Source organism: Pleurodeles waltl, chromosome 6 (assembly GCF_031143425.1).
Source record: "Pleurodeles waltl isolate 20211129_DDA chromosome 6, aPleWal1.hap1.20221129, whole genome shotgun sequence".
Lineage (NCBI taxonomy): Eukaryota > Metazoa > Chordata > Amphibia > Caudata > Salamandridae > Pleurodeles > Pleurodeles waltl.
In genome coordinates this window covers 665,855,539-665,869,864 of record NC_090445.1, presented here as the reverse complement: position 1 = coordinate 665,869,864, position 14,326 = coordinate 665,855,539, and positions in this window count along the sequence as shown.

Here is a 14,326-nt window from a genome sequence, read left to right as displayed (position 1 = left end):
ATCATTTGGGCCAAACATAGGTACCCCTTCCGCATCCGTGGCTTTGCATGGTTAGGATAGCTCTTGAGACACTAATTTGGCTTTCTTGGGAGGAGGAGGGGAGAATGAATCTCCATTATCATTGTCGAATTATCCTAATCAGGGTCATGATCATGCAATTCATCATCAGTGTCAAGAATTTTGGAAACAATAATAGGAGATTAAATATGTTTAGATTTGAACACACATTTTTTTGACGATTTACTTGAGGTCATCCTCTCCGTTAAGGGAGGCCTTGGAGGAACCACGTCCTCTGTCGTCTGTGAGGAACCCTCACCAATCATTAGCGTCACTTTGGAATTTTTTTATGAACAAGAACGCTTTCTGCTATCCCGCGCAGACTGGGTCAAAATCATCTTGGAAACCAACTTGACAACAGAACTTTCTAGATTTTTGGACAGTTTTTCTAATGATGCAGAGACTGCTTGCTCTACTGACAACTGAATAAAATCATTTAAATTGTCCTTAATAGCCTCCTCCTCCTCATTCATGGCATGGGAAATAAGAGAGCTGTCCATTTTTATGAGGAAGAATACAAATCGTAAGCTTGAAAAATACTGGTGAGGAAGAGGTTAGCCTCCTCACTGTTGCCGGAGAAAAAATGGGTAAGCTCCACCTATGGGAGGAGAAAAGGCGAGTGGTCGGAGGAACAAAGTGTGGTGACCAAAGGAAATCCGTGTCGGAAGGCCCAACGAGTGACTGCAGTAGAAATGAAGCAAGCAGAAGGCTTAGAGCACAATAAAGACAAATTGCTGTTTTTCTCCTCGACCGTCGTCTATAATGGCCACCGAGCGTTGAGAAGAGTAACGGAAGATTCCAAACAGTAAGGGCACGTGATGTGGAGCGCATAGAGCATGTGGCTACAAGCCGTCTGAATAAAGAAACAACCGCGCGATAAGCATGTAATAATGAAACTTTAAAGAAGAAATGACACAGTAAAATTTTACGTTTGCAAGGGTATAAAAAATAAAATACTTATCTTGACTGCGAGCAGCAAGAAAAGAGGGCTCTTCTCAGTCAAGATAAGTATTATGGGGGCAGCTCGTTAGTGATTAGTGCCTTATGGTGAACTACATGTTGTTTCCCATTGGCTACTATCGTTTTGCCTGATAGGATTTGAGGTTCTTTTTTTTTGTCTTGACTGCAACTGCTATTGAAAATAAACAAGAAAAGAAAGCATAAGAGGAGCCTTTGGTCTTGTCATAAAATTTTAATTTCCACCCAAACAAGGTTTCTCCCAAGCTGGACACGTTTGGTATTGTCGTTCTGTGAAGACTTAGACACTATTTTGGAGCTTGGATTCTTCCAGCGGGGCAATGCTGTAGGCTGTAGCCGAAGAAGGCTCCAAGAGGCAGAAAACCTTCTATGCGAGGTCCCGCTAAATCAGATTTGCTGCTGTGGAAAGGATCTCAATGAGAGCATGCTAAATCTATGGCTAAGCAGCAATGCACCGTGATAGGATTGGCCTATTAGGCTGATCCTGATTTTCGAGAGGTTCTTGAAGCTAAATAGTTTTTAAGCCCCAGGTTGCAGGAAATGTTAGGAGGGGTTCTAGCCAAGAGTCCAGGACCTTGGGGATAGTTCTTGGGGATCAGAACTCACTCCAGCAGAGGCTTGGAGCAGGGTCCAGGGCAAATCGTATTGGAAATGGTCAGCTGGGCAGTTGCAGGAAAGCCTGTTGTGTCCCTGACGTATGAACAGAAAGTCAACCTTATGAGCCTTGAAACCCATGTCTTAGTTATGGTTACTGGTTGGAGAGGAGTTCCAGTCTTCTAGGCTCTTCTCAGGTCACCAACAACAGGTCCAGAAAGTGTTCTGAGGAGGGTACTGTTGGTGCCACATTTATGCCTGGCACTAGTCTGTTGGTATGAGTAACTCCTTAGCATCCCTCTAACCAATATGGTAAAGATTTCAAGGCAAAACCTGCCCACTTTTGAAGTACTTCCTGTGTGCCCTACTGCACACAATCCCAATGTGTGCCCTACTACAAACAATCTCAGAGTGCACTTTTCTGCCTAAATCCAAGATGGTTAAACCCTTATCCTGCTCTGCAGAGGTTGTGTGCCCATGTCAGAGGGGTGGTCAGGGAAATTAGCAATCTTCCATCTGTGGTCACGCTAAACAACCAGTTCTAGGGGCTGTTCCACTCCCACTGGAAATGGAGTCTGCTTGAGTAGGTGAACAAAGAAGAGCCCTGCCAAGATGTCAACTAATATTTTCCTGTGATAGGATAGGCCTCTTTGAAGGCAATCAAGTTCCTAACAACAGCCTAGGTGGTCATTGTTCCAGAGGAGCAGAACACCTCCCCACACTCAAGGCCTTTGCCTCAGCCCTGGGAACAAGTTCACACCTCATCAAGGGGGCTATTCAGCTGCCAAATGACAGTTTGAGCTCATGCAGATGAACACCCAGAGGCATTAGGCAGGGAAAAGGTACCCATCTAAAACTGCCTTTTCTAAAATATTTATTACAAATATGACTTCACAAGGGAATTAAATTTGTAGTTGCTTCCTATCCAGAAATAACATTATTACATTTAATAATATATCACAATGCTTTTCTATGGAACAGCCAGCCTTGCCACAGTGAAAATAGCTTTTGGGACCTTTTCAATATAAGGATATGTTTAACATTAAACAGTTACATGTCCTACTTGTAAATATCCTACACCCTGCCTTATAGGCAATAAGGCAAACTTAGGGGTTAATTAATATTGAGAAGGAAGGTCTGGCTTGTCAAAAGGGGTTATTTTGTCAGGTCAAATTTTCAGTTTAAAATTGCACAGTAGGCAACACATGGCAGGCCGGTACACTGTCACTGTAGTGGATTGCATAACAGGTGCTATAGTTCACTAACAACAATCAACTTCCAGGCCTATTGGCCCTAGGTGCACTTTACATCACATACTAGGAACCTATAGATAAGTTAATTATGCTATTAGGGGTCTGTCAATGTTGTTATGTTGAAAGGGAGAGCACTGGTACTTTACCTCTTGTTAGAAGGGGTAAAGTCCACTGAGTTCTACAGCCAATAAAAACAGTCAAGGCAAAAGTCTGGAGGTACACCACACAAAAGAAGGTCAATCCATATATTTCAAAGCAAGGATGCCATCCAAGTAGATTAAAACTTCAATTTGGTGTTTGTTGTTTATTGTGTGCTCCACAAGCCTCTACAAAGTTCCTGATAAGCAAGAACAATGTGGCCCTGATGGATCAGTTCCAACTTCAAGCACCTGAAGTGTTTTCAGTGGGAAGAATGGAAAATTATGGTGACCTGTGAACATATTTGTGAATGCTCAGATATTTCTATTTCCTCTATGACAACTGAACTCAGATATCGTGCCTAACAGACCAGAAGCAATTGGCGGGGCTTGCTAGTGTGCAGTAGCACTGGAGGAGGTTGGCACTTGGTTCATTTGTGCTATTGGCTGTTGTAATTTTGATGTTAAATTTGAGGTTCTTTTTTTTTGTCTTGACTGCAACTGCTATTGAAAATAAACAAGAAAAGAAAGCATAAGAGGAGCCTTTGGTCTTGTCATAAAATTTTAATTTCCATCCAAACAAGGTTTCTCCCAAGCTGGACACGTTTGGTATTGTCGTTCTGTGAAGACTTAGACACTATTTTGGAGCTTGGATTCTTCCAGCGGGGCAATGCTGTAGGCTGTAGCCGAAGAAGGCTCCAAGAGGCAGAAAACCTTCTATGCGAGGTCCCGCTAAATCAGATTTGCTGCTGTGGAAAGGATCTCAATGAGAGCATGCTAAATCTATGGCTAAGCAGCAATGCACCATGATAGGATTGGCCTATTAGGCTGCTCCTGATTTTCGAGAGGTTCTTGAAGCTAAATAGTTTTTAAGCCCCAGGTTGCAGGAAATGTTAGGAGGGGTTCTAGCCAAGAGTCCAGGACCTTGGGGATAGTTCTTGGGGATCAGAACTCACTCCAGCAGAGGCTTGGAGCAGGGTCCAGGGCAAATCGTATTGGAAATGGTCAGCTGGGCAGTTGCAGGAAAGCCTGTTGTGTCCCTGAAGTATGAACAGAAAGTCAACCTTATGAGCCTTGAAACCCATGTCTTAGTTATGGTTACTGGTTGGAGAGGAGTTCCAGTCTTCTAGGCTCTTCTCAGGTCACCAACAACAGGTCCAGAAAGTGTTCTGAGGAGGGTACTGTTGGTGCCACATTTATGCCTGGCACTAGCCTGTTGGTATGAGTAACTCCTTAGCATCCCTCTAACCAATATGGTAAAGATTCCAAGGCAAAACCTGCCCACTTTTGCAGTATTTCCTGTGTGCCCTACTGCACACAATCCCAATGTGTGCCCTACTACAAACAATCTCAGAGTGCACTTTTCTGCCTAAATCCAAGATGGTTTAACCCTTATCCTGCTCTGCAGAGGTTGTGTGCCCATGTCAGAGGGGTGGTCAGGGAAATTAGCAATCTTCCATCTGTGGTCACGCTAAACAACCAGTTCTAGGGGCTGTTCCACTCCCACTGGAAATGGAGTCTGCTTGAGTAGGTGAACAAAGAAGAGCCCTGCCAAGATGTCAACTAATATTTTCCTGTGATAGGATAGGCCTCTTTGAAGGCAATCAAGTTCCTAACAACAGCCTAGGTGGTCATTGTTCCAGAGGAGCAGAACACCTCCCCACACTCAAGGCCTTTGCCTCATCCCTGGGAACAAGTTCACACCTCATCAAGGGGGCTATTCAGCTGCCAAATGACAGTTTGAGCTCATGCAGATGAACACCCAGAGGCATTAGGCAGGGAAAAGGTACCCATCTAAAACTGCCTTTTCTAAAATATTTATTACAAATATGACTTCACAAGGGAATTAAATTTGTAGTTGCTTCCTATCCAGAAATAACATTATTACATTTAATAATATATCACAATGCTTTTCTATGGAACAGCCAGCCTTGCCACAGTGAAAATAGCTTTTGGGACCTTTTCAATATAAGGATATGTTTAACATTAAACAGTTACATGTCCTACTTGTAAATATCCTACACCCTGCCTTATAGGCAATAAGGCAAACTTAGGGGTTAATTAATATTGAGAAGGAAGGTCTGGCTTGTCAAAAGGGGTTATTTTGTCAGGTCAAATTTTCAGTTTAAAATTGCACAGTAGGCAACACATGGCAGGCCGGTACACTGTCACTGTAGTGGATTGCATAACAGGTGCTATAGTTCACTAACAACAATCAACTTCCAGGCCTATTGGCCCTAGGTGCACTTTACATCACATACTAGGAACCTATAGATAAGTTAATTATGCTATTAGGGGTCTGTCAATGTCGTTATGTTGAAAGGGAGAGCACTGGTACTTTACCTCTTGTTAGAAGGGGTAAAGTCCACTGAGTTCTACAGCCAATAAAAACAGTCAAGGCAAAAGTCTGGAGGTACACCACACAAAAGAAGGTCAATCCATATATTTCAAAGCAAGGATGCCATCCAAGTAGATTAAAACTTCAATTTGGTGTTTGTTGTTTATTGTGTGCTCCACAAGCCTCTACAAAGTTCCTGATAAGCAAGAACAATGTGGCCCTGATGGATCAGTTCCAACTTCAAGCACCTGAAGTGTTTTCAGTGGGAAGAATGGAAAATTATGGTGACCTGTGAACATATTTGTGAATGCTCAGATATTTCTATTTCCTCTATGACAACTGAACTCAGATATCGTGCCTAACAGACCAGAAGCAATTGGCGGGGCTTGCTAGTGTGCAGTAGCACTGGAGGAGGTTGGCACTTGGTTCATTTGTGCTATTGGCTGTTGTAATTTTTCCCCTCTCTTTCTAGGGTTGCTTGGGTGGAGGGCTTTGTCTTCTAGCTGCTCTACAATGTTTCCTTCTTCTCCTTTGAAGAGCTGCAGTAATTGTCAACTTTAACATATTATTGACATTTACTAAACACTTGCAGCAAAACATTTGTTTGATATGTTTCTCTTTGTTATGTCACGGTGCATTTATGTTGTTTCCTATCTCATTTTCTATATGAGGTGTATCCAATATGCAGGTGATTCGGTGGCTAGAACCATTAAAAGGCAGCAAATTTACGACTGATGGTAATCCATTCACAGACTTGAAATGCTGGAATCAGTCTTTTTTCAATAACATGTTAGAGGGAAATCTGTTAATAAAATAAGACAGATCAATTTGACACAATAATATAGGTTTAATCGATTTTCAGCTGGGAACAACAGGCAGTCTCAACATAGAGGCCATGACTGAAGTTCAAAGTTCTGGTTCAAACACCAGTAGCATTTATACTGTAAAAACCACAAAAAACTGTGGAGAAGAGTTCACCATTGACGTAAGCAACTACAAGCAGTACAGATAAGATAATGAGGTGCCCCTGGAAAGAAGCACATGCACTTGTTGGCCTCATGGGTGGGTAAGTTACACTGACGTCATTCACCATATCTATCTTTCTGCACAACATGAGATTATATGTTGCGTGCTGCTCATGGTAGCCCTGCCTTGCAAATACTTATCTGACCCTTACATAGTTCCCCTTAACACGATATGAATGACTTGTGGTTTTTAGGACCCCTGTGCTAAGGAAGGATACACCCTTCTGTTCCACCCTGTTCAGGCTAAGTGAACATTTTGAAAGCAACAGTTGGTGCTGCTTTAAAGAAAAACTCTCATTCTTATGTAGCTTGGGCCTCTTGTGTGTTTCAGCACAGCTAACTTAACAATGCAGCATGTGTATAATTTTCCTAAGTAATATGTGTTTGTTTGTCCTAAATATGTCCTGCCTTTTCTATTGAACCCACAGTCTGTCTTTTTTTAACATGTCATGTATTAAGCCTTTTTCCTACTTACATTGGTTTACAACTATCTAGCCTAAAATGCTTGTATTGGGATTTGGGAACTTATGTTTGTTTGTATTTGATGTATTCCTATTCTTCCTACATCATTCCCCCCTCTAGTTGATTATTCAGCTACTTTTCCCACCTTCCCATCTACTAATGAAATTAGGGGAATCATCACATACCCACTACTCTGTCCCTCCCAATTTAGCTGTCATCCTTTTGCAACATGCTATTATTACCTGAAAAATAAGACACATCAAAAGCAACAACACAATCAAAGGCAACAAGGCCTTGAACAACCCTGACATCCAGGACGGCACCCATTCGAACCAGCCCTCGAACCACCCATCAGCGGCACCCGCCTCATCGATCATTTTCTTTTGTAGATCATGCAATGTCTGAATGGCCTGAGTTAATGTCCCATTGTCCGCATAATTGGCCGGCACATAAGTACAACAGGCCGATCCAATCTTCTTACACACCCCTCCTTCCATAGCCATCATTAAATCAAGTACATATCTGTGTTGCATTACCATCAGCCTAAGGGCTCGAAGTTCTTCCTTGATAGCATTGAACCCATCTTCAGTTGCATTTATGGTCTTCATCAATTCAAAGTGCGTGATCTGCAGCCAGCGTGCAGTTGCCTTCGCCTGAATAAATGGTAGGATGCTACCAAAAAAGATTTGGGCATCATTAAATAGTCTATGTTCCTGTGGAATGTCTTTCCACACTTCAGTACCAAGAAACTCAGCAGCTTGTTTTGTCCGGTAATGGTGAAGCAAGGTTGTTGGACGGCTCATGGGATGGTCATGTAACTGTGAGATGTCCACACCTGGTATTACCAGGGAGGGTGTGTGCAAAGTCACTAGGGAGCAGAGGCCATTCCAGTTTGGAGGGAGTTGCATGTGGAGCCGGGCCCCACACATCCAGTAGTGATCCATCAGGCTGGAGGTGCCGCCCTGCATATCAGCGTTGTAGGTGGTGATGTTGCAGTTGAGGTTACTCCCCACCTTCACTGTCCCATTCCCTCTGAAACAAAGAGAAAACTGTGTTAATTTCATTGCTATTCTAGGGTGTATAGTAGTCCCTGTCCATGTACATCTCTGTATGTTCGCATCCCATATTTCCTGACATTGACCTATTATCTTATTGAAGCTTAGTGGACCTTGTGTCTTGGTACCACTCCATAATGATATTGCTCTACCTGAGAAATTGGCCTCGGTATGCTATTTATCATGGGCAAATACTGATCCTGAGTTACTAAGAACTGGCCTGCCTGCGCAATCAGGGGGCAGGGGTTTAGCTAAATAGTTACTACATTCAGATGATGGGTAAGACCTTCCAAAAATACCTCAACGTAATACCCATTTTTCCCAATCTGGGTGAAACATTGTTTGCCCTGCTTCCTTCATTCTTGATATCTCTTCCATTATCTCTTGTTTTTCTGTCAGGACTTGTAGGACTTCTGGGGTGGTGTCAAATCTAGTTGTGTTAACTTGTGCAGTAGCAGGACTAACGTGAGTTGGCTGTAGCTATGCTCTCATTCTGCATAAAAATAGGTGCAGGATACAATGTGTAATGTTTGGGGATACCTCTTTAGGGAGATGCAATTTATCTACTCCAGCAGCATGGGGGATGAGAGAGCATACATAACAACTGGTGTTGGATGTGGATGTGCCTATACTGTGCATGTGCTGATACCACACATTGTCAAACAAAGCAATATGGAGAGGGTGATGGTCAGTATCATTATCAACAGTTCTACGCATGCGTGTAATAATTGATATAGGATCAAAAAAATTAAAATATCCAAGGGCTAAAATCAGCAATATCAGTGCAACGAGGAGGAAAAACAAACATAAAATACATAACTTAAAAGAAGAATTGTCTAAGATTAAAGCTTTAGAGGGAGGCTTTACTCCGGTTGCTTCTCCTGTTCTCCCCCTCTTTTTCCTGCTCGGTGTCCAAAGGGATGGATGGCATGGTTGGGGCCAGGCGGATATCCTGGAGGTGGTACCATGGTTTGTGGCCTTGGACTTTCACTGCTGTAGTTGTGCTGTCTGTCACTGGGAAGGGTCCATTGAATTTGCAGTCCTTCCACTTTCTGACAAAATTGCGAATATACACTAAAGTTCCCAAAGGTAATGGTGTTCGTTGATCCTCTACAGGAGATGCGTTGGTGCGCTTCTTGGCTGCACGTCAACCTGTTTAGAGAAGAACTTTGCAACTTTGGTTAGCTCAGACATGTATTCATTCATTTCAGTTTGTACAACTTCAGGTGCACTCTCAGTCTCCAATTTATGTCTAGTTGATGGCACAAATGTGCTCATTGTTCTACCTATCACTATTTGATGGGGAGTTAAATGATGATCTGATCCTGGGGTATTTCTCAAAGCAAAGAGTGCCACAGCGAAGCAGTATAGCCATTTCTTCTTCAATGTCAAACATAGTTTACTTATTTTGTTCTTGAGGAGGCTATTAAGGCGCTCCACAATTCCATTGCTTTGCGGATGATAAGCTGAGGACAATTTGTGTGTTATTCCTAACAAGGTGGTGATGTGAGAAAAGATATTATTGACAAAATGGGTGCCATTGTCGGATCTGATCCCCTCAGGGACACCCCACTGTCGTATTACCTCACGGATCAAAAAATTAGCAGCAGATTTGGCATCACAGTGAACACAAGGTCCTGCTTCAATCCACCTTGAGAATGGGCAGACTACAACAATAAGATAGCGATAATGATTGCATCTGTCAATCATATCAATGTAGTCAATGTGCAGTTCCTTAAAGGGACCTTGCGGGCGATGTATTGTGGAAGCTATTACCTTAGAGGTGGGATTTGGTGAATACTGCTGGCACACTGTGCAGGCGTGTATGTACATTGTAATCATCTCATGTAAGTTAGGGACAAACCAATCCTGACGTATTTGGAGGGACATATTGGGGGTTATTCCAACTTTGGAGGAAGTGGTAATCCGTCCCAAAAGTGACTGTAAAGTGATGGATATACCACCAGCCGTATTACGAGTCCATTATATCCTATGGAACTCATAATACGGCTGGTGGTAAAGTTGGAATAACCCCCATTGTCTCTAGCAGTATGTGAAGGAAGATGTAGCTGGTTTAGAGCCATCAGTAGCAATGCTTTGGGCATGACAGGCTTCCCTGTTGATATTTGTCTGTATATGTCACGGTTTCGGGCGGGTCTGATCAGGACTTTGGTTGGGACACCCCTTGAGGTCACCGAATATCCTAAAGAGGTAGTACACTGGGGCAGAGGAGCAGCTAAAGGCATACACGGAAAGGACAGCTATGGATAGGCACAGGAAACAGGAAAGTAAAAGCAGAGCAACCCTTGTGTGAACAAACAGGAAACGGATTACCAGTGGACAAACACGCTGGGGTTGTACACAGAGTAAGGCGCAGAACCTCCCACAGTGACAGGGAATCTCAATGCCTCTGTGCAGTTTGCTCTTACAGATAGTCACCCTGCCAGCCCCATAGAAAGGAGGCAGCAGAAGTGATTCTGTCTCTGGACCCTAGAGCACAAACAAGGATAGTACTTACATACACAGGACACGCTCTTGTGGGTCCAGCTGGAAACACAGTGGCGATTCCTGAGAAAACAGCAATAGCACACTGTCACTGTTAGGCACGAAATACAACGTATAACACTGGACAAGGATGGGGGCTGGAATTGCCTCCTGGAAACCAGGAGCCAACCCCGGTACACAGGAGGACACGTATACACTGGTGAAGACTGATAGAACACTTACCAGACACAAAGAACCAAGAAGAAACAGAAACAGAAGGGAACAAACAAAGAGGCAGAGGCAAGAACTAGGAACAGACTCAGGCTGAAGCAAAGGAGGGTCTAGGACTTGAAAACAGGGCGCAAACTTCTGGCTGGGACAGACAGAGACAGGACTGGGAAACTGAGAACAGGCTCTGGCTGGAACAGGCAAGGACAGGACTGGAATACAGGGAGTAGGAAATGAGCAGTAAACAGGACTGGGAAACAGAGAGAAGGTTCAGGCTGAAACAAGGCAGGAGCAGGGCAGAGAAACAGGGAACAGGCTTTGGAAGAAACAAACAGGTACAAGGCTAAGAAGTAGGGAGCAGACTCTGGCTGGAACAATCAGGAGCAGGGCAGAGAAACAGGAAACAGGATCAGGCTGGAACAGAACAGGAACAAAACTGGAACACCATCTGACAAGGGGTCTGTAACACAAAGGAATTGAAGTCCGATGCACGACGGGGAGCTTGAGGAAATGGCTGCTTATAAGCAGTTCCAAGCTGGGCTGCACAGGAGAGGTCACAGGTGTGTGTAGTTTCGGACACTTGCAAGTCCTGGAGGAGAGGATCCAGTGAAAAGGAGCAACTGGACTTCTCCCATTGAAAACAATGGGAAACAGAATCCGGGTTTTCCTGACTACCAAGCTGTGCATTATGGGATTTGCAGTCCCAAGAAGCAAATGTAGTCCTACACAAGTGTACCATGGAGAAAAGAGAAACAAACAGGAGTCAGCAAGGGACTCTAGATAGGTGTTCAAGGTGATTCCCAGGCTTCTGACAGTCCCCTTACAGCGCCCCCTGGAAATGGGACGACCGAGTCGTAACAGTATACCCCCTCCCACCAGTCTGCTCAAGAAGAGAAGGCGATCCTTTGGCTGAAAAAAGTTGAAGAGGAAAAGCCACAGCAAGAAAATCCAACACCAACCTTGGTTGATAAGTTTACAGTCCTGCCATAGGTGGATATTCCAATGAGCAAAGCATGTATTAATACCCATATGGGCTCCGATGTCTTTCCTCTCTATTGTTCGATTGATATGGGAGGAGTGCATGGAGTTGGTTTCTGGTGAAGTAGATTCAGGAGCAAGGAGATCTGGAATGGCATTACGGGCGGTATTCTTTATGACATTAGTTTCCTGTTCAATACTTTCCTCTTTGGAGGAGCTGATTGGTGTATTAGTAACTGTAAGGTCTGTAACATCTTCTGACAAGCAGGATTTGTCTGTTTCTGCAGCAGTATTTACATTGATTGTGGTCTGAGGCTTGCAAAGCATAGAGACTTGGGAAACATGGGTAACTGGTGTTCTCAAAGTAAACATGAAAAAGTCAGAATTTTCTTTCGTCTTGGATGACTTCGAAGTATCAAATTCAGGAGCAACAGGAGTTTTCATGTCTTTAGAAACTGGATTAACATCTGAAAATGTAGAAGTTCCACAAGGTAATTCTTTAGGGTGATCTTCAGACAAGACTGGGATTTCTTCATTGCAAGTGCTCTGTGGTGTGTTTGTGGTATCAGAAATGGTTTCTTTGCAAGGTGTTTGTACTACAGGTAGTTGATCTTCAACTCTGTTAACATTGAAAGGTTGTTCTTTGGAAAGAAATAGAACTGGAGTCTCTTCAGAAATCACCTTTACACTGTTACCTACATTTTCAGCTCTAGCCTTTGAATTGATGATGGTTTCTTGCAATAAAACACTAAGAACAGTACTTATCATCAGATCTTCGAATACAAGATTCAAATTCAAGTCTTTAGTTTTAGTGGGACTTATTATATCTTTCAGTACTTGAGCTTCGGTTTCAGATTGCTGGTTTTCAGGAGTCATTAATTTCAGAGACACAGCAGGTGGCATTGGTGTGGCTGATTTTACATCAAAATCAGATACCAGTAGATCAGAGATCTGTTCTTCACTAACCGTTGAGTTGGAAACAGGCAACGCAGTGGCAGGGAACAGCAAGTCAGAATCAGTGGTTGAGGCTGCAACTGTGTCCTGTTCTAGGAGAAGGCTCTCGTTTCTTATGACAGGCTGTTCAGTTTCAGATTCCTGGCTTTCTTCCTTGTCTGAAATCTCCACGGTTTGCTGTGACACAGAAGAGATTTTTAAACTTACTGAGAAGTCCATTACAATCTTAGTAACTACGGGTATTTCTTCACGGTCAGAAAAATCCATTAATTCACTTGAAACAGGAACTGTCTCTTCATTATCTGAAAATTCTATGATATTGTTTGAAAGGGCAGGAGTATCCCCACAATCTGAAAATTCTGCTGTGTGCGCCATTTGAACAGCACTATCTGCAGGTTTATTCACGGCAAGGCAGGAACCACTGTCATCACTAGATTCAGATTCTTCAACACTGTTGCACAACTTGCCATTAATCTCCAGTAAAGTCATATCTTGGTTTCTTAAGGTGCAGCTATTGGAGTCTGCATCAGAACTCTCTTCTTCCTTTGGCTTTATTTGTTCTGATAGAGGGGCTGAGACACTTCCTTCTGAAGACTCTGATCCATCCTTTGAATCAAGAGGTGTCAAATCTCTCAGAGATGTCAGAGATTCAGTCAACTGTACAGGAATTTTCACTGGAGAACTACAGGCTGAGAGAGAGTCTGAAGAAGAGGCTGATATATTTATAACTGGAGCTGTCTTTTGACTGTCATAAATAGAAGGGACAATCTGCTCGATAGAAGTCTTTGGAGAGGCACACAAAGTAGCATACTGTTCTTTAAGCCAAAGCTGGTGATCATTTTCTTTTTTCAGGTTTTCAAATTGCCTTGCAGTCGTTTCCATCAGCTGCTCTGTTACTTCTTCTACCTTACAGATAAACAGAATGTCTGGGTCTGGCAACAGTGAAATATGAATTGATGAAAAGAGCCCACGTGCACGATTTCTTGTGTATGTTACAACATATTCATCATAGAAGTCCAATATCTGCCTTTTAATTTGCCAAAACTGCTCTTTTAGTGTGTGTATGTCCATATTGTTATCAAACCCACTCAGAATAGAAAAGGGTTTAGCAGAGCTTTTAGGGATTGAGACTGGTGTATTATCATCCAGTTTGGGAAGAGCACAAGCCTTTTGAGTGGAACTAAGGAATCCCACAGTCTTTACTGATCCATTTGATACAGGTTCTATCCTGCTCACTTGAAAGCACTGAGGGACTGGTAGATCTTTACACGAGTCAGCACAACACTTAGGAATTGAGAATGATGTACGGTCATCCAATTTGGGAGGAGCACAAGCCATTTGAGTTGAACTAAGGAATCCCACAGTCTTTACTGATCCCTTAGATACAGGGTCTAGCCTGCTGACTTGAAAGCTCTGAGGGACTGATAGGTCTTTAGAAGAGTCAGCACTGCACTTTGAATTCTGATAAACTGGCCTTGATGGGCTGAAGCACTCAACAGAAAACAAGGGAATCCCTAGTGTGGCTTCTTGAACAGTGTCAAGGTTCTTTGTTTTGGCAGAGTACTGGAGGTGAACTTGGGATGCACTAGCATGAGGCAAGGAATTAACCAGTTTTTCTTGAGTGTAAGTGTCTTGTGCAGAGGTAGCAAGAGCGCTTCCACAGTTATGAACATTCTTACTGGCTTCAGCTAATAGATACTGCAAAAACTCATTACGTCCTTGTAATTCTTCTACAGACAGGGACTGGGGGTCATAGTCACAAATAACATAATATTCTATCATT